General features: G+C 37.1%; 1 protein-coding gene across 15 annotated transcripts in view; it reads left to right on the top strand.

Annotated features, from left to right (window-relative positions):
- Positions 1 to 22,095, top strand: part of TENM2 (teneurin transmembrane protein 2) — a 1,078,265-nt gene that overhangs the window by 132,827 nt on the left and 923,343 nt on the right. The window lies entirely within an intron of this gene.

The following is a 22,095-nucleotide window of genomic DNA, read 5'->3' as shown; positions in this document are numbered from 1 at the left end:
AGAAACTAACAAGTGAAGAGTTGTAACAAATTTCTGGCAGAATTCAAATGAACAGCATTTCCTCCAACAGTGGTGACCTATCTCATATAAGAGAAGAGTCTAAAAAAGGCTTCAGTCTTACTTATGGGGCTTTTTCTATGGTTTAGTTCATTAGCTGCCATATAGAGCAACATTGGCTGCATCTTGCTTTCAGATTCAGCTCTTTGGCTATCAGCTTGCCATATTTATAAGGTTTCTGAATTCTGGTTTCTTCTTTTTTTTCCTAACAGGACCTGTAGTCACAGAATCATAGAACAGTTTGAGTTGGAAGGGACCTTCAAGGTCGTCTAGTTGGAACCCCCCTGCCATTAGCAGGGAGCCACATGATATGAAAACCAACTCACTGATGTGGCTCTTAGTGTCTGTAAGTTTTTGTGTGCATTTTTTTATGAGAATACAGAAACAAACCTAATATTTCAGTTCTATTCAGGATGAATTCCTGAAACCAACAAGCATCTTGTTCCTCTTTGATGCACGAGATCCAAACTGTCTGGTTTTCTTCACCTTTTCATTTCTTGACCAGCCTAGAAAGAACCTTTTACAATTAATAGACTTAACTCAAAGAGAACAGTTTCTCTAATGGATCAGACTCTAAAAAAGGAGAGATCCAAAATTTTTGCAATTTAGGGTAAATCTGTATCTAAGTAACCACAAGTTCTGTTGAAAATCTCCGAGCAGAATTTTAGTGACACAGGCAAGACCACCTATGTTAATACAGAACACACACAAGATGAGGTATTGTAGTTGGTATCAACCTGGAAGCTGGTGAATCCATGAAAAGCAAGGATGACTTGAGGCTTAGAAGAAGTAGGGAAATGGAAAGGATCAAATAATAAAAGATTATAAAACTGAGCACAGGCATTGCCCTTTTGTGAGTAGCTTCCCTTCTACTTCACTAAGAACTTTATCTCTTTTAAAATGTTTCAGAAGGACTAGTGAAAAGTTTTTCCTTCTGCATTCAAAATTATATTTGATATTATTTTCAACACTTGTTCCCAGGAGAGTACAAGACATTATTAGGTTGCTGGTAGGGCAAACTGAGCAGCACCACCTCACTGAGTCTTTGTGTGCAGTTGTTCCTCTTGAGTTAGAAAGTTTCTAGCAATGGATGATCTTTTTTGCTGCAGTTTTTGAACAGCAGACAGGAATTTACTGGGGGGATTAAAGTTGTCCTGCCTCATTCTGCCCATTAGCATTGCAGAATATGGCACACAGAGTCATTTCTCAGCACCTGAATCACTGTCACAGCACGGTTCTGGTTTGTGACTGGAAATCCTAGATGCTCTGGTAACACAAATAATAACAAGACAAAAAATTGTATCTTTTTTTATTAGATGTCATTCTAAATAGACACTTCAATTAAGTAAGGAATAAGGAAGGACATCTTTCATCTTCTTCCTTACGCTGCTGGTAAAATGCAAAGCACAGTTTAAAGAGTAGAACTGAATATGTCAATCTTTCATATCAACCTCCTGCTCAAGTGATTTTAGAAATGACTGTTTAAATTAAGGAAATAGGTTTTACCTGTCACCCACCCCTAGACCTTCTTGCTGTTCCTATAGACTTTTTCTTTTGCTTTTTCTCCATACACTTGATTGAAAAACCAACTGTGTTTCTGCCTTTTTGTATTCTAGGATTCTTTGACTCTTTACAAATGCCAGCAGTCACACAGCTGTGAAAGAATCTTTTGATATTCACATTTTTTTGTAATATAGAATTCAAATTTATTTTCACTCTATCTTTCATGCTTCTCAAGCTTTAAATCCTGTAGAGAAAAAATAGAGATGTGAACACAGAAGAAAAAAAAAAATCACCAGTTTGAACTCAAGACTGTAGCCAACTCAAGCAGTGAGAGTTATTTCATTTGAGCAGAGGTGTGTGTGCATCTGTGATGAGAGAGATGGATGAAAGGAGATGAAAGTGGAGACAGAAGATGTATGTATGCACACGTGTCAGAATGTGTATGTATTTTTTTATATTCTTCAAAATGTGTATAAAATTAAATTCTATGTGAAACAGAACTTTACATCATATAAATAACAGATCAAATAAGAGATATTAGGCCAAATTAATCATTTGACTTAGTCTTCTATATCTACGGGGCATCTGTATTTAAAAAAAGAGTAGCTGCAACTGTTTATATTTTGTTCTATGTGCTGATTCCTAATATTTGATCAATCCCTTGACTAGTAAGTTAATTTTTCCTGTGGTTTTGAAGATGTCTTTGTCATGCTCACAACCCTGGTGACTATTCTGGGGAGAGGAGCTTTTTTTTTTTTTTTTCATAGCTTTTCTGTCTGTGCAGACATAAAGTCCTGTTTCCAGATGCTGGAGCACAATGATGCATTGTAAGTAATAGAGTTTATACTGATTTACAGCAAGTTACTCTGAGGTAACAGGAAAAGTTTTCTACCACTACTATTTTAAGTGCAGTATAAGCCAAATTCATCAACATAGAATCCCATCTACCACATTATGTAAAATCTGCTGGCTGTACTATTCCTCAGACAAGCTTGCTATGCTATTTAGACCTTTAAACTCATTGAAACTTGTAATGTAAAGAGAAAAAAACATTCTGCTTTCATATCACTCCATTTCAGGATTTTACTAGTCTAAAAGATTTCCCAAAAAAGTATTTCAGGTGACAGATGACTTTGTGCCCCTTCTAAATAGCATCAGTATCCAGTGTTCAGCAGAGGATTTTCTAAAGGCTATGGGGAAATTATGACTGAGGTACAAACACCTCATTTCTTTAACACTGATTTATGTTGTCTGTTCTTGTCTGGAAACAGCCTCAAATCGGCCCAGGCACATTGTCAGCTTGAATGAAAATGTGGGATCTGTATTAACTTTCTCAACTGAGGACTCAGATTTACATCATTTCTTTTAAGCCACAAGAGTTGGGAGGGGAGATGGAACCTGGGACAGCTCCTGAGCACAAGATGAAAATGGCAGGAGTGTCTTCTCACTGAAAAATATTTAGTGATGCACATAAAATATTTCTGTGGGTATTTCTAGGGATACGTGGCACAGTGTAAGCAAAGGGGTGTGCACCAGTAGTAGAGAATTTTACCTGTCTGGAGGGATGGGTATAACACACAGAGCATCTCACACAGTGATACTGAGAGTCCTTTATAGCAAGGACTACGTGTTGCTCCACCTTTGGCAAAATATACATTAAAAGATAGAAATTATTAAAAGATAGAGAACATTTTCCAGGCAAGTGACTCTATGTGCAGTGTAACACTACAATTCTTTAAAAACACTTTAGGAGGGATATTAAATTAATGGTTCAAAAAACCAGGGTGTTTCTGTCTGTGGTGGGGAAAAGCCTAATTTCCTAAGCACAATCCTTCAGTGATTTCAGCAGCAATAACATGGTTTGCCACTTACTGCAAATAAAAATAATTAAATTGTTCTTGGAATGTGCAGAGTTCATCTGAGTTTTTCAATCTCTGAGTACCAATAGAAGTCATGTCTTCTGTGATACTGTTACTAGAGAAGGGGAAAAAAAGGGAAGCAGGTAATGTCTGACACTAAAAATCCTAATTTTTATTGCTCTAGGTTGTCAGAAAATCCTTAGCAGGTCACATAGAAAAGGAATATTACATTACTTTATGGAACATTTTCTAGTTATCTAATATTCAAAAGGACACATTTCATTTAGATTGGACAGGAGGAAAAAACCTTTCATGGTGAGGGTGGTGAGACACTGGAACAGGTTGTTGGGAAAAGCTGTGGATGCCCCATTCCTGGAGGAATTCAAGGCCAGGTTGGATGGGACTCTGAGCAACCTGGTCAAGTGAAAGGTGCCCCTGCCCAGGGGAGGAAGTTTGGAACAAGACAGTCTTTTAAGCTCCTTCCACCCAAACCATCTAATGATTCTAAGCTGTTGATGTGTTGTCAGTACTAATGGGATTAAGTGGTAACTGCCTCTAGAGTTCATCAAAATACTTGATTTTTTTTGTACTGTTTTTTTAATAGGAATAACAAAAATATGTGATTGTCATTACTTACAAGTACTTTAGCAAAAGAGTTCTGCAGGACTAAATCCTGAAATCTAAATAAGATGTTACTTATGTATTGCTCCCTACTTGATATATCCTAAAGTCACAATAGTCTTTCTTGCAAGTATGTCACTCATGGGCAGATTTTATCCATCTTGAAATGAGCTAATATGCAGTTTTTAATCTCCAATTAATTTCAATTCATAAATCCTGAACTCCAGCAAAAATTATTAATAATTAAAAAAAATATGAAATTACACACTATTAAGATTTTCTCACTTGTACTTAATTTGAAAAAAAATTATCTCATACTACTTTGGGGTTTGGCGGTTTTTTTTGCCTTTTCCATGGTCTCTGGACAAGTTGGTGCAAAGTGTCTTGTGTCCACCTCCCTGAAAACTCCCACCCCTTGAAGCAGACTGGTTGCATCCAATCTTGCAGGACCTCCTTCTGTCCATCCTCAATATCCAATGTCACTATTTCCTTTTTTAGCAACTTCCTATGAGCTTTGCAGTCCTTGTATTAATCTCTGTATTTGCAGTAGCACTGTGTGGCAGTATCTCAGTGCTCCTCTTACATCCAGATGCATTATCTGGCTTCTGATGGGTGTGTCTAAAACTCACATCTCGAATTACACTGATTTAGGGATTCCAAATCAGGTAGGGAAGTTTCATCAGGTCAGACTGATAAAAACCACAGAGATTGAAATGGGAAATGGGAGGAATGTTGTCTTACTATCTAGGAGGGGATTACATTCTGTGTGATTATCTGGGATTCTGCCCAATCCTGTGATACTGCGGGGATGTTCTTGCTTTTTTTTTTTTTCCCCTACTACTATATAGGGGAAGAATAGTATATTATATATACTATAATATTTTCAGTTGTTGGTTTTGGACTTGATTTGAACTTTATTATAAGGCAGGAGAAAAGATGTGTAGCTGCAAAGCATTACTGACTGCAAGGTGTATGGTCTGTGGAACATGTTGAACTAAGTATTTACTGCTTGTCTTTACTCTGATCAAAGGAGAGTGATATTTCAATAACTTGGGTGGCCTCTGGTTCTGTCTTTATATGTTCTTAATTACTCTACATTTAAGTATACCAAGATTATTGTTACCTCTTGCTGTGTTTTCAGTACTCCATTCCTTGTTCTTTTTCACTCTATAAAGCAGGGTAAAAAAAAAAAAAAAGAAAAAACAAAGCCTTTCATTTATATTGTTTAATTTCCTTTGCAAAATCCAGTTCATTAAGATTTTGTTCATTTCGCTTTCCTGCAAAGCTTTCTGACAAATTCTTTTTAATTATTTCTTCTTTGGTACTTTGTAGTTTCACTGCTTTTTCTTGACATACCATTTGAAAAGCACACTGTGGACCTTCTGTGTTTCCACTTTGGAATGCAAACCCCAGATAGCATTGGAGCTTTGGTCTTGCAGGAATTCAGCATTTGTTCATGTTCACATAAAATAAGATTAATTTTTCCTTGCTCAAGCCACTGGCTCCTTATCTAGTTATTACTTCTGTAATTTGACTCCCTTAAATTTGGAACCTCAGATATTGGTTTGTCTGCTTTGAAATTCAGCATGAACTGAGTTATCTTGTAGTTAGAATTTCAAGTTTGTTTTTTGTTAACAGTAAAACACAAAATATACTGAAAGACTAAGAAAAACACACTCCTGAAGAATAATATTTTTTAAACAACTGATATTAACCTTTTTTTCAGAATTTGAATTTAAAGATTTTTTTTTTTCACAATAGATCACAAGGGGCAAGTACTATTTATTGTTTCAGAGTTGAAATGTAGATCAGATCCAAATCTGCACTGGCTGTACCTGAGTAAATCCCAATATTTGCCTTGGGTGGAATGATAGAGGAAACAACACTTTTTTGATGTTTGATATTTCAAGAATCTGCTTATGTTATTCTTTTGTAAGTTGAATTCCAGGAACAATACTGGTTTCTGAGGGAAGATTCATTTAAAACTTGGGGGCATAACTGGGATTCTTTCTAGGTGTTTGGGTGGACTTTGAGCCAGGCCAATTACCTACAGCAGGGAAATGCAGACACTGAGGGGATCTCAAGGCAGCAGGAACCCCTCAATACAGAATACAGAGGTTATGAGAAGCAAAATGTGCAAAATGTATGAAATCTGACTTGCCAAATTTGCTAATTATAAATGCCATAAGCATTTCTTACCTCATGTCTTGCTGAAGATGAAGTGAATGTTAAGTCATCATGACATGAGGCAGCACAGAAGCTCTTCAAAACCTTGCAAGTTCCCAAGCAGTACAAGAGGAATTAGTCACCCTTTAGTCACCAGTGCTTCCTGGTTGTATAATACATGGTTAGGCACAACATGGCTAAGAAATACCTTTCTTGTCTAAAGTATTTGTCTAATCCATCATTTCCAGCTGTCTGCTATCTTATCTTTTGACCCCTCTGTCACACTGCTAATAGGATTTTTATAAAGCAGCACAGCACTGGACTTCAGAGCTCAACAGATTAGTTCATGGGCTTTCATCTCTGGAACACAGTTCAAATTCAGCACTGACCAAGTGTACCATAATCCTCCTCTGGGCATTCTCATTGAAAAAGCAAGTAAAGGCTATCCTATCTTCTATAACTCAACTGGAAGCTCCTCCATAAAAGTGTCATTGCCTAACTCAGACATACAGCCTTTTTTAAAATTTTTTTTAATTGTAATTAAAAGATATCAGGCAAGCTTTGCAATGCATTTCTTTTCCCTGAGTGTCTGCAAATATCAACTATAGTCCGTCAGAATTTAACAGATTTGCAAAAAAAGTTTACAGTTTTCACCTTGAAATCTAATGAAACCAAAACATTAGATATATTAGTCAGGACAAACATTTAAAAAAAAATGGTTTATCTTGATTTCGATTTTGTATTTTTCTGTTTTTAAACTCTATGATTTCTATTGAAAATTAATATAATTTATATTTTTTTTAACGTGTATATGCTCAAATTGTCAAGCCATAAGTTGTCTTCTTTAACCAATTACAGTATAACCTGGCAGGTCATAGAGAAGATTTGAGAAATGTGGCTAGATTATTTCACTGCTGGATGACTTGTAAAAGTTCAGAAAACAGAAATGCATTGCTTACTGTTTTGCTAAATTCTAAAATCTCCTGTCAAGGTTTTGATACCATTGTTGTACAGGCCAGGGTAAAGAGGAAGCTCCTTGCCCCATTTGCTGTTTCAGGTTGCAAGAGTGAATAATTTGGCAGCTCTTTGCAGAAATATGAGTTAATCAAATCCACTTTTTTAGCACAACAGCAGTATATGCTTAGGAGGGGTCAACTATGAACAACCAGTGACAGGTAGCAGTGATGTGGTTTTTTGGAGAAGGAATTTTTCCTGAGGCAAGTGACCACAGCTGGGGGAGTGGGCTTTCCTACTGTCATGAAGAGTGAGGTAAACAGAGCTGTTTTTCAGTTTCTTCATGATTTTTAGGAGAAAATAATCATACCCTGGTTTTTTAATGCCACAGACTATTTTTCTGTGCTGTCCTGAATAGGAGAGTGGGAATATAAATATCCTATAGCTAGTTGCAGCTAATGTACAATTCACAGCTTTTAGGGGTTTCTGTTCCACATTGTCACGATGATAATGGTAGTACCTGGTACATTTGTTTAATAAAAGATAAAATAGGAATAAAACATAACGCAAATTTACCTCATCCCATACACAATGGCCAATTATTTATACAGTGATTTCTCTTCAGAAAAGCCATTTCAGTTCTAGCTGCAAATGTTAACCCCAGTCTACAAGCTGTTCAATAGGCCAGTTCTGCATCTGTTGGAACAGACAGAAATCTGCCCAGAGATGGGAACTTCACATCTATGGATACCTCAGCAGAACACAGATAGCAAGTCTTGCAAAGGTTACACTTGCCAAATGTTCTTGTATTTATTGTGACAGAGTCTTTGTTGAATTCATTGAATGCAACTCCCCCTCCACCATCCATTTGATTTGCAAATGAATTCTCTTCGACTGTATTCACACCCCTTCTGTATTTGCTTTCCAACAGTATTCCAGCAAATTACTTTACTGGCAGGAACATTTAGAGAACCGGCCAATTTTAAGTATTGCAGGAGTATTCACAAAAAAACGAAATTCTCATTCATAACTACAAGTATTCACAGACAGTTTCAAGATAAACCTAATCTTAAAAACGTGATCAGTGTGTCACTGAGCGTGAACATTTCTTCAAATTTATGGTCTTGGTTGAAAAAGCTAAACTTTGAGTGTTAAATTATTGTTATGAATGGCCTGTGTACGTGCTACAGATCAAGACTTACTGGCAGAAATCACATTAAGAATTATATCGGAAGATAACTTCTGACAGGAAAAAATTTGCTTAAAAAATTATTCCAATTTATCTGCTTGAAACTAATGTGTCAGAAAACAGAAGTAGACAGCATAGTTGTGGTGATTCTTGCTTTCTTGGTGGATAAAAGATCATAATGCTTACTGTTCAATGCCAAGTGAGTTTGGGACACTCAGTTTTTGTTTATCTGATTCACTGTGTTTTCATTGCATCAAAAAGTGAAGATTTGGATACAAAAATGTTGCACACTTCTTTAAATAGTCCAATATACCTTCTGTAGTCCCTGAGGTGACTAAAAATTAACCAGTGCAGTTATTTCCACTTTGGTGAGCACTATGCCTGTATTGTCTGGAAGTGCAGGGAAGACAAAATACTGTACTTGGTTGCTTCTAAGTGCCCCTTGGGTTCCAACAGCCCTGGGTATGTGCATACAGCTTTGTTTAATCTGTGGAGGACAAAATTCTTTGGTATCATTGCTATTAGATTTTTTTTTAAAAGGAAAATATATCCGGACATACGTATCTAGTTTTTATTTTGAACATTTTCTGGTTCCTGTCCAACTTTCCTCTTTATCTCCTACGTACCAGCTTCCAGGTATCTGTCTCCTGACGGTGGAGATGTGTGGAGGATTAGTGTCTTGATTGGCAGGTTGGCTAACATTACAGTTCTCTTCATATGGAGCTCTCCTTCAAGTTCTAAAAAACCACCACAGGCAGGCCAGGAAAAAATTCTGTTTCCCTTGTTGCAAAACAGCATGTATAACCTTAAATTCAAAAAATAATCTGAGCCAGGATATCTTTATATATTTCACCTATTGATGCAGATAGAATTATGGATGAAATAACAATTTTTGTCTTCCTGTTCAATAACTCAGAGGAAAGGCAAGCTGTGTAACTCACAGGAATGACAGAAAGCTTAGGGTCATCGGTTGTATCTTATACTGCTAAATTAATAGATCAGAGTCCTTCTTCAATAAATATAAGCAGGAGCACTGTTTTTCACAATCCAATCTATTCAATAACATTCTGTCTGTGTGGCTACAGATACATGAAACATAGAGAGACAGGCCATTTATAGCTGTGTTGACCCATATCTCCCTACATTATAGCATTTAAACAGGATCCAGTCCTATAGGAGGTAAAATAGAAGTTAAGTGTTATGAGCAGCCACCATAAGCAAAAAATTTGGGATGACTTCCTTTTCATAAACTAACTTTCTTTGCTCCCTGTCACTCCTAAGGCATTCCCAGTCTTTTCCATACCTGTAGTGCCAGCCAGGCACTGACCCTACTCAGACCCTAAACTATCAAATGACTAAGCAGAGTTACTGTAATATTTCCCCAACAATTCAGACAAGAAGGGAGTGTCCCTGTAATATATGAAAGTAGTTTTAAGGAATATCTTGAAGGAAAAACTGTTTCATTACAAACTGCTGGGAACAGCATGTACAGTAGCCTGGGTCTGGTGTGACTGAAAAGGAATTTTGTGCTTTTGTATTTGACTTGCAGATAAATTGTGTGTGCCTTGTTTTTTGTGCAAAATGAGCCCATTTAACTTACAGCTAAAACCAAGGCCTGTAACCAAGGTCTGCAGACTGATAGTGATGTGAGAGCTGAAAGACTTGCAGCACTGTGAGCTGATGAGAGCACTTCAGAATCAATGGCTTGTGTTCTCTTATTTGGATCACAAACAAAAGTACTGCTTGGTACAAAAAGCTTTTACCCTCAGTCCACAAGTCTAAATTTATCCTTTTTATAATGCCATTGCCTTTGCTACTGTACAGCTTCAACACAGCTGTCCCTAACTTCTTCCATCATGTTCTATTATATCCTATTTTCCGGTTTAGGCCTTAAAATTAGGAAGTGCTGTCTCCCTTGAGCATTCTACAAAAGCAAATGAAATCATTTCCTCACACTTCTCCACCCAGGGATTTTTTTTTAAACAAATTACTTGTTTAAAGTATTTTTGTCTTCACCTCTGTAAATGTATTCTATAAGCCTTGTATTAAAATACAGAAGGGAACCAAATTTAGGAAACTGATCTATGAGCATCTGAATGACCTGGACCTTGACTTGCTGACTCTTTAGTTTGCCTTCACCCCCATTAATTTCCCCCAATTTCACTGTGATTGTTAGTTTCTGTAGTATTTCTTAGTTTTATATGGTTAATTTTAGCTCTACAGTCTCTTTGTCTCTTCTGCTGGTACCTCCCTTCTCAGAGTCCTCAAGTTGAATAAATGGGAAAGTCACTTTAATGTAAATAGTCCATAGCTATTCACTTTTAAGTTTCTTCATGGGAAGAAATAGTTCTGCTGTTTGGATGATGCTATTTTGAGTTCTTTCACTTGAAGCTCACTGCTGGCAAATTTGTGAGAGTTCAAGGAGGGCTGCATATTATTTATACATTTTATATTGTCAGAAGCCTGCTTAAATTTGTAAGAATGATAACTGAAAGAAACCAAGATCCAAAGTGGAAAGTGGCTCCTTTAACAGAGAGTCCCTTAGGAGTTGCTTTTAGGAAAATTCCATTAACCTTATCTTTGCAATGTCTTTTCCAAATTGCTTTTTTTGCAGGTGGCAATTGCAGTCAAGCTCCTTGTGAATGTGAGGTTCTAACATAGATTTGGTCATGAAAGCCCTGTGCCTCTACCTCAACTTGCACCTCCTATCATTGACTCCTGATTGTTTTTATCAGCTCTGCTGCTCACTCAGAATTCACCTGAAGGGTCTCCTTTAGGAGGGGGAAAGTAATTCAAGAAACAAAGGCACCTCATTCTGCAACAAGTTTTTCTTATTCTCTGACCTCTCTGGATGTGAGCCACTACATCTCTGAGTGGTTATCTGATTTCTCAAATCTGTTACAGGAGCAAAAACTGTACCAAAAAATTATTCTGGACTGTTTGTATTGCAAAATGAACAGTTACAAACATAACATGAAAAAGCAGCTTAACTGCAACTTGAAGTGAGATGACTGCACACATAACCCCCCTCCACCAGATCCAGCCTGAACTTGTTAATATTTGATTAATTTGAATGACCCTTATGTACTTTAGGTGCTTTCTGCACTCTGCAAATTTTAGAATTACTGCGAATTTACCAAGGTCCCTTAAGAGATGATCCATTGTTCCTCTCAATAACTTAATCAGATCTGTCTTTCAGGACTAGATGGGGAAGTATTGCTGGCAGGAAACTGAAAACTAGTGAAATGTTGCAATAGTCCAAAGTATTCCCTTGCTAATTTTCCTAATTAAATTGTCATGCCAAAATTGCCAAGTGATTTAAATCCCAAGGGAAGACTTGCTGGGTTTTTTTTCTGAGCTAGTCCTACCAGTAACCAGCCTTTAGAGCATTCATAAAACATCATCTTGCATGAGGCACAAATTAAGATTTGTTGTTTTGAAGTTGCATCAAATAATTGATCAGAAGCTGTAACTGGGATTATAGAACAAGATCAGAAATGAAATTTAGCAAATAATTGCAAAAATAATTGAAGTTACAAATCCTGAAAACTGAAAAACACTTCATTTTAATGCCCACAGGGATGGGACTTGTGGCTTTGATTAAGATTAACACTGGGAGATGGGGGGAATGAAGAGAACAGAGGCAGTTTTAGGTTGGTTTAAAATTATGCCATAATCTATTTTAAGAAAGAAAACAAAACTTTCTAATCCCATGTAAAGGTAAAATTTAAGAGAAAAACTATTATTTCCTTTTCAAAGACTGCAATTTCTTAAAAATACTTTGATCATTTATGAATGGCCAACTAGTAAAACCTTGGGTGTCACAGCTCAGGCAGATCTTGTAGGTTCTTGTGCTGGCTGATGTACTTACTGAGTCTATTATTTGTTCATCCTTTAAGACTACATTTAAGTGCAGTAAATCCCTAATTATGGGGAGACAAACAAAGAGATTTTTTATTAGTAATTTTTATTTTCTTCATGAGATAATTTATCTCAGCTTTCAGTTACTTTCAAAACATGCCACATACTTAACAATTTTTTTTTTTCCAAAACATGATTCCTTGGGTTGTGTTACCGGAGATCTAATCCTACTTCTGCTGCAAACTCCAGGACTATCACCATTTCTATGAATGAATACTAATTTAGGCTTACTGCTATAGATCTGTGAAACAGAGACATCGTGTCAGTCTGCTCAGTATTGGCAAATCGTTTGGGTTTAATTTGAAGTCTGAGGGAAACTCATCCTGCATGTTAATCAATTTTCAGAATCACACATACCAAAAAAGCCACACTACACAAGACATAAAGCAAGAAGACAGACATTATATGAAGGTGTGTCTTTATGTATCAGTTTTTGTCTCACAAACAGGAATGGTAGACATTGGGTGCTATTCTGCCCCTATTAAGTTCAGGAGCAAAATTATAAATTAATCTTATGGATATGGAAAAAAAATCCAAACCCTAGCACAGACTGTTCAGTGACATGGTATCACTATTTATCCTCAGAATTATTTCCACTGCCTTTTACTCATCTGTCACTGATTTTTAGTGTTTCAGGCTTTTTTATTTGACTTAAAGTGTAACTTATTAAAAGCACTCTAACTACTCTTATTATTTTCTGTTATAGAAGTTTAACTGAAGTAGAATTAACAAAATTCAAACTAAATATTTTTATCTTGCTGAAGAATTGTTAATTATACTTTCTGAATCAGAGTAAGGAACAATTGGGATATTCTTGCAAAATATTCTGATCTTGATGAAGCCACATTTTCAGAAAGAAAACTGCTCTTTTTCAAAACATGAAACACTTCTCAACTCACAAATGCTGATTTAACTACATCTAATTCCATGTAATGTGAAACTAGAATGAAATGCAGAGGGTGTTCTACATACCAGAATTTCTGCATGACTACTCCTGTGCAGATAACGAGGTTGGGCAGCTCTGTGTATAATTCATGGCTACTCTGGGGGTATCTTGGGTCTTCAAGAACAGCTCCATCCTGCAGAATTCAGATTTCAGGTTTGCTGTGAGAAACACAGCAGTGCATCCTTCCCTTCTGGGCTGCCTTGATGCTGGTTTTGTGTTGCTGGTGGAAGTAAACAACTGTACCTAAAGCTCTTGATTAGAGTAGCCCTTGGCCTCCAGAGGTGATCGAAGTTGTAAACATGATGTTGCCACAGGATGTTACAATTACTAATGGTATCTGCAAAAGAGAAAATCTGAAGCAAATAGGATGGCTTGGGATACATATTAAATATGTATTAAAGAGGCTAATATCTCATTCCTGTAATATAAATTATTATGGAGAATCTAATTAACCTTTCAAATGCTGATTCCCAAGTATTTTTGGCATCAAGAGCTATTTCTTCAGGAAAACACCAGATGCCAGCACCAAAATGTTTTGTTCCCTGGTTCATCTATCTCTCTGGAAAAACTTTCAGCTTGGTTTTGCCTCACACCTGCTTTGTTATTCTTGTTGCCTGTTTGTAGAATACAACTCAATTTGGTGTTATTAATTAAATAATATGCTGTGCTTGCAGTTGTGGTCTTCTCAGCAAATTTAATCACAAGACCTTCCCATTGCCAAAGTCCTACGGTCCTTCAGCTGTTTATGAGAGAGGGGTTTGGTTTGGTTTTGTTCCTTTGTCTCCATGTTTGTTTGTTGTTTCCTATTCCTTGGAGAATCAGTAAAATAGTTAAGAAATTCCTCTGGAGTGCAAGTGTTCTGTGGACCAGGGGATTAACCCCTGTTTAACTGATTAACAGCTGATTAACTACCTTCTCCAAGGCTGCAGCTTTGTGTTTTCCTGAGTTCAGATGGATGAGTGTTGCCCTTGTTAATATAAATGCAAAGTCAGGTGAGAATTGTGTTTTAATTTTAAAAAAAATTTGTTACCATTAAGATCATGAATAGCCTTAAGTGAGTTAAATATGCCTCAGGACTTGTGTCTGTGCTGTATAGAGTCAAAAATAAGTTTTAACTGATTAGAATTGTTCAAATGCGTAATTTCATAATGCTGTTTTTCAGAATATTATACAGTAAAAAGTACTTGATTAGGACTAAAAGTAGTGAAAGCCTCAAATGGAAAGAAGGGAATTAACAGGCCTTCCAGAGGCTTCCATCCCAGTTACCTGCTTTCACCAGTGGACTGTGTGCTCTGAGGAGAAAAGCTGATCCTCAGGATCTCTTGGCACTTCAGTGGTTAAGTTGTCCCTTTTGGATCTTGCAGAACAATATCAGTCATCTTGTGTTAAGGGAAAAAAAAAGTCTAATCTTTGACAGAAATGAATTACTTCATGCGGGACAGCTACATTTTGTCTGATACTTGTTGTCAGCTTTCAGTGGGAGATGAGGAACTAAGAAATAGATTTCATCAAGTTCTGAGATGGGAGGAAATGAAATCTTAGCAAAGAAAACAAGTTATGCCTCCAAAATGGATTGTAGAAGTGAAAAGATCTATCAGGTGAAAAGCGAATGTTAAAATAATTTGCCAAAAGATGACTTAGACAGTGCTGGGGAGACAGAAAAAGGTGGAGGGGCCCTCACATTCCCAGTTTATCAAGGGCTCGTTGAAGATGTCCAGGCTTGCTGCTTGTCAGTTGTTGTTGTTCTGTTACGGTTTTGGTTTGGTTTTAATTCCCTACAGGTATTTTCTGATGCTACACTTCTATAAAACTCAAATGAGTTGCCTGTTCACTTCTCCCACCAATCTATAACATAAATTTAATGATTGGGCTGTAAATACCCAGCTTTGCATGTGGTTTCCCATCTGATGATCTCTTTTTTTTGTCCAGAAGATAATTTTCTGTGTCACTAAGAAAGGAAATTTTCAAATCTTTCTCTTGGCAGACCAATAGTTTGGGTGTAGTATTGAGGTGTGGTCTTTTCCTCTGATTAATTTTTGGCTGTGGAAAAACAGAAAAATGGACAGGTCTCTGCTGTTTTGACCTGAAAAGTATCCAAATATGTCAGTTTACAAAAGCCTTCTCTTTACCTTCTTGTCACTGTTTTTTTTCCTAGTATTAATTTCCATTCTTTCAGCCACAGGGCTAGTCAAATATAATTAAACAAAAAACCTAAATGGATTTATTAAGTCTAAAAAATTCTTGCAATTGCACAGTATGAGGTTAGTTTTCATTTTGCTGTCTCAATTCACCACTTCTTGATAAAGTATTTTTGGTTCTCCCCTGACCTCTGAAAGATGGAGCAAAATGGAGACTGGGACTTGATTCAGAGAATTTGGCAATGAATTATCCCAGTTCAACAAATACCAAATCTGTGAATAAAATGTAGCACTTGGACCACTGAGGCCCTCTTTTTTTAAGGATAGGGTGTGAAATATATTCTACGAGGCAAAGGCAGAGTTAAGAACTCCCAAAGAAGTCAGTGCTGGTGCATTTGACAAAATGTGTCACTCTAACACTCAGTAAACAATAAATATTTTTCTTTGAACGTTGTAGTTCCTCCTCTCAATCACACTCCGTGAAACAAGGTATGATGTGAAAGAGAAGGCTACAGCAATGGAAGAGTGCTAAGGATTTCTTTTATTTTCACTAGTTCTGTTAAAACCTGCAATCTTGCTGAGTATCTCTTTGTTTTCAGTACTTGACTGTGTTAGTGCCAGATCTTCTCATGCACATTGGAACTCCAGTTTTCCTTTTTCAGTGGTTCCATAGTCATTCTGATGGGGTATTATTACAGCAACTTCAGAATTTCAAGCACCTCTTTGAGGTGTTTAGAATTATTTCTTAAATGTGCTTTACATATGTTGGTGTTCCTATTAACTGTTGTTGAGGTTGCATTATTGATTTTATGATGAGTTATATGTGCTGTATGCAGGAGCATCCCTACCATCTTACACTGGGTATCCAAACCCTCTGTTGTGCACAGCTTTGCTAGTTATAAGACTGCAATCAGGTAATATTGTGAAAATACGGATTTTTAAAATAGTTAAAAAACACTGCTGAAAAATCCAGCTTGTTTTAGGAAGATCTGCAGAGTATTTGAGGTTGTTGGTCATGTCATAATGAGACATTGATCCTTATTGCATCTGAAACATTGATCTTCAGAGGAGGCTGGCTGAGTGTAGCCTGTGGAAGAAGCAATTTCTCATTGTCATAGTTGGCTGTGTCTGCCCATTAGGGCACAAAAAATATCTAAGTGTAAACTGAGAGCCTTGGAGTCACTGTCCTGTGATTTCTGCGGTTCATGAAGATTGTTCTGGTTTACTGTGTTGTTTTACATGTTGTTTTTTGGGTAATTCAGGGGTTGAGTGGGTTTTGTGTTGTTTCTGTGGTAAGAATTCTGTTATGCTGTCTATGTAGTTAGGCACATTGACCTCCTGTCACTTTATAAGTGTTTCATTATTTAATGTTCACTGTCTTTTCACACTTCCAACACCTGTCAGACACACCTTGTAATATGAAGGAATAGTGTAAAGGCTATGCTTAAATCTGCACTTGTTTGGCCTCCTGCTTGTGCCCTGTCACTGACTCACAATTATACCTGTGCAGCTGCTCCAATATCCCCTGGGCATAAAATCTCAATGAACTGTGGCTTTTCTTTCTCTTTATAAATATACCAAGTACTCTTACCATAGAAATTTGCACAAGTGGCAGGGTCAACAGAACATGCCAAAGAGCTAAGATTGGGAAGCAGTCAGCAGAGAAGGATGTGAACTGGCAGTTCCAGTTCTGCTTCTCTGAGCTCTACATACCCCAAACAGGGAATGCAAGACAGTGGAAAGAAAAACATTGCTGCTTGCTGCAAAAACTGTAATAGCTGAGAAACTGAAGAAAGCATTCCTTCAGGCAGTGTTTGGTGCCTTGAGATTGTTGACAATGATGGACTGGATAAAAAACATTTGCTTTTCAAAACTGCTGTGGAGTACATCATTGATAAATTTGACCATTAGCAGACGATGTCTATAAAATCTGATGGGGCAGTATCCATCCCCAGTTCCCAGATACTTAGGAAGACTGGGCTGAAACCCACCCAACTCAGGTACCTCAAACTGCCAGGCAGCTGAGGAGAAAACCAAGAGAAAGGGATTCTGATATTTGTCAAGTGAGGTGAATGCCAAGTGAAATAGTCAGGGCTGAATGAATTGCAGATTTGGAAACTGAAATGTTGAGTAGCTCCAATGTTTGAAATGAGTCAGAAAACTTGGTGTTTTGATAAGACTCATGGAAGTGACCCCCTAAGTTATGTAGTTACATTGAACTACTCTTGTAACTCAAGCTAACACAGAGTGTAGAATTTGTGTTGCATGTGTATCATTTGTCCATATCACCCATACAATTTGGAATGAGAATTGAAGTGTTGCTCTGCATGTCTGTGTAACAAGGCCCTTGCAGACCCTTGCATTTAAAGGCAGAATTATTATTTTAAGCCAGTCTGTGGAAGATTGAAATCCGTAAAAGCCATTAGACTGATTATCATCCCGTAACACTGTCAAAAATGATGTTAATTGGTGAGTGTAAGCCATCCTCTGCTAACAGCTTTTCTCTTTAGTTGAATTTTTGCCAAATCGGTGTCACTGAGATTCTAAAATGGACATTTTTGCTCCTAGGGTACTTTTTACTTAGATGTGATGTTGGGGGAATAGGACAGTGTTACACTGTGGCTACTTCAGAAGGACTGAACGTTCTGGAGTGATGAGCATGGTTGGTGGTAGCAATTGAGAAACTGATACCCAGAAATTTGTCATGAACGGTGTTACCAGTCCAATGGCAATATCTGTTAGTGTCTTGATGTTTTATGTTGTTTCACCAGCACAGGCTTCTTCCCATTTACTTTATTTATTTTTTTTTTTCGTATTTTGTAGCAGAGATGGGTGAAGAAGGTAATCAGATTCAGAGCTCTGCATCTCCGGATTGCAGCTAAGAAAAGTGTTACTCAGGCAAATACTGCAAAGTCTTTAGGCCAAATTTGCTGCCTCTCCAGCTGCTGGGTTTTGTTTGCTTGGGGTTTTGTGTGTGATTTTTTTTTTTGTTATTTTTTTCTTTGTTTGTGTGGTTTTTGGTTTGGGCTGTGATTTTGTTGTTGTTCTTTAAGTTGGTTATCCTGCCAACTGCTTTAATCTGAACCTTTTGCAGACAGGTCCCAAAGGCAAAGCTTTTGGAATAGCTGGAGCACATCCTGTTGCACCTTTCAAGTTATCAAGTTCCTATTTTCCCCTGTATTCAAAGGATTTTTGGCCAAACTGTTGAGAACTGATTTACTTTGTGGCCCGTTTGTGCAATGGTCTGGATGTGCAGCATCTCCCTATCCACAGATTCATGCACTTGGATGGAAATACAACTTCTTGCTTCTAATATGAACCAAAACAGGGAGATCTCTGTGGAATATTTTCTATTTTCCTTCATTTCAGGTAGATTTTCATAAAAGCCTCTTGAAATCATGGATTTGACTGAATGGATTTAATGTGTAGATCAATCACAATGTCCCAATGGACACAGAAGGTCTGTTTTCACTTGCCAGGTAGTTCTTGCATTTGTTTGTTGGTTCACTCCTATAAATTCCAGGAGTGGGAATTGGTTACCCCTTCAGGGCAGATTACACATGAATGTGGAGAGATAATGGTTGTAATGGTAAATGTCTGCCTTTTTAACTTCAACACTTGCAAGAAACCCTCTAATATCTAGACATGTATGATCTGGAGAAGAATATGCTCTCACATGAAGATAAGGAAAATTGTTTATGGTGCTATTTTAGTCCCTTGCTTGAAGCAGATACAGAGAAAGAAATACATAGACTTTCAGGGAATAATACCTGCAATTTATTTTGCTTTGGTTTTGCAGGATATGTAGCTATCTAATTTTCATAACTGTGAATTAGGATAGAGTTAGATAGTAATTATTTTGTCAAATTCTTTAAATTTTCCTCTTCTGATACATGCTAACACCTTTAACTGTAGACTTTTGAGCCAGAAGTAGTATTATGTGGCTTATTGTAGTACATCCTGCATGTCTCTTAAACTAGGGATCTTTTTAAACATGATCAGACCAGTTTAACTAACATTCATTTTACTATCTGTCCCTTAGTTTAATTATAGTGAAACTCAGCTCTATGGTCTTGCTGATTGGCCCTCTTCAGAGCCTCTATAAATTAGACTTGGGATTTTTTTATGTTCTTCTTTTAGTTTTAGTATCCTTGATTTATTTTTTTTTCCAAAAGAAGTTGTAAAAATAGGGGCTTTCTGAAACTTAAAAAAAAAAAAAAATTACAACTTTGGAAAGTTTCTGAAGAAAAAAAGCTTATTTGATTCCTGTTGAAATAAATAAATAACACCATATGGATTTTATTAAAGCACTCTTTGTTCTGTGATTCATTCATCATGCAGGTGTTCTCTCTTGAAAAAGGTGTTGATTCGTCCTCTTTGTTGCTTTTGTTAAGGTGATAACCTGCTAAATGCTACAAACCTTCCTTAGCTGATAACAATGCTTGCCTGCAGGGAGTGTTTAGTAGAATGTAAAATCTGTTTTATTCACTGCTGGTACCATCTTTATGATAACCTGACATTTGTAGGAGGGATGCCCTTTGCACTGCAAATATGAACATGCTTATAAATGTGAAATAAGGTGGTTGGATTCCTTTTGTTGAGGAAATGTGTATGTTTACTGTATGTAACAATGTATTGCAATGCAAAAATTATAATTTTTTTTCCCTTTGCTGAGTGTTTCAGGATGGAAAAATACATATTCTTGTAGTCAACTGTATATTCACTTGAGATATAAAATACTTACATAGAAAACATTTGACTTAATTAAGGGGCTGTGCAGCTGCTGCTTTGAAATGCCTTTTTAGACCTGGTACTTTATTTTCTTAAAGTGTTTTTATGACTTTAAAAAAAGTATCTTCAACTATTCAAGCTTATGTACTACAAACTTTTGAATGTTTTGAGGATTTTATTTTGTGCAAACTAGATGATGAATAACTCATCAGAAGAATAAAATTAGCTTCTACCCATTCATTTTAGTTAAGGCTCAGACTGGATGAAGTGCACTGGTGGTCTCTGTGTCACAGAGGAAAACAAACAAAAATAAACTGTTGATCTATTGTGCTGCTTTCTTTAAGCACTTCCTAATTTTGTTATAATTATATAGTCAAGCAATGATGTTCCCTTGCTTGAAGAAAATACATAGCTGGTACTATATAAGGAGGAAAATTTTGTGCTTCTTGTAGTACATAACACCTCCAGACAGCGAGTGAGCTGTGCTGTGCTGGTGAAAGTTGCACCATTGTCACTTAAACCATACTGAAGGAATTGTGAACTGGTTCAGGTGTTCAGAGTTGCTGCATCACCAAAGTGCTCCGAGTCAGTGCCCTCCTGCCACACACTGTGCTCTCCCTCACAGCAGCTGGTGAGATAGGTGTCAAACACAACACTTAAGGAGTACAACTGGTGACAGATCCAAAGAGCACTGATGGAATAGTATCTCTTGTTGTCCACAGCTGTCTGTTGCTTCAGTTACTTTTACATATGTTCAATATTCTTTTCTAATTCTTCTTTGTAACTTCTAAATCGCCCTTGTCAAACTCCAGGTCTGCATTTTTTTCTTCTGATCAACTCCATACTGTCGAGCATCTGAGGAAGGGTTGGTTGTTGGAGTAGGAAGTTCTCCTCCAAGTCCCTTTGTGTAATAACTGCACTGCCTTGCTCGCTGCTGCTCTCCCTCCACCTACCAGACTGCCTTGACAGCAATTCCTTGCATGCACCTGAACATTTTCTTCTTGCACACAAAGCCAAACAAGAAGTAGCACTGAAGTCTGTAAGTATTTATGGGAACATTTGTCAGCAGAGTCAACCTGGATGGTGACAAAACTTTTAAATGCAGCCTGCTGGGAAATTACCCAAGCTGGGCAAAGCCTAACTTGGCCAGGATTTCAGCAAAGTTCAGGAAAAGCATTGTAGACATGCAGTTCTGGACTGTGCTTGTGACTGAGTTCAGCTAAAAGCCTTTTTTTTTTTTTCTTTTTGGAATTAGCTTTTCCCAAATTAAGTTTCCCTCCTGGCTTTCTCTGACCACTTCTGCTGTTCTTGATGCCTGTGCCTGAGACACTGGAGGGAAGTGTCATATGTGTGGGGGTTTTTTTTCTGAAGCTGAACCACTGTAACTTAGAAATCAGTAAGTGAAAAGTGACTGAAATAAAGATACGGACAGTAAAGAATACAGTATATTGGAAGATGTCATATTCACATCTGCCAGCTCTCCTTCTGCGACCCTTCAGCTGGTAAATGTCACAAACATAGCAGCCCTTGCAAGAGGAAGAACACAGATTTCATCTTTTATATATAGTTCTGAGTCTCATAATGTAGTTATGAATATCTGAAAAAGGAGATAATTTTCAAGTACTAGTGATTTTTTCAGTCAATACTGGAGAAGGAAAGAAGTCTTGAATGTATTTTTGCATGGTTTTTCATGCTTTTTTGTAAGTCCTGCATTCTGCTCATCTGGATATACCTGCAGACATATTATTTGTAGTTGTTCCAAAGACTGTGTGACATCTCATTTGTCAAAATCATACTCATATTTTCCACCTTTTTTTCCCACCTGCATCTTTCAAGTGTTTTGGGGTTTGGCATAACAGAGACTGAACAGTTTTTCCCCTCTGATACCTGCCTTTCCAGTCATGGTGCATTACAGCTTTAAAGGTTAATGTAAAAGTCTGACATGTCTTGATGGAATTTGTGGAATTTTAAAACTTTACTGAGCACCTGGCAGCAACTTAAGCTTTAGAT

This window comes from Pseudopipra pipra, chromosome 15 (assembly GCF_036250125.1).
Source record: "Pseudopipra pipra isolate bDixPip1 chromosome 15, bDixPip1.hap1, whole genome shotgun sequence".
In the NCBI taxonomy this organism is placed as follows: Eukaryota; Metazoa; Chordata; class Aves; order Passeriformes; family Pipridae; genus Pseudopipra; species Pseudopipra pipra.
This window is presented reverse-complemented; position numbering and strand designations above follow the sequence as displayed.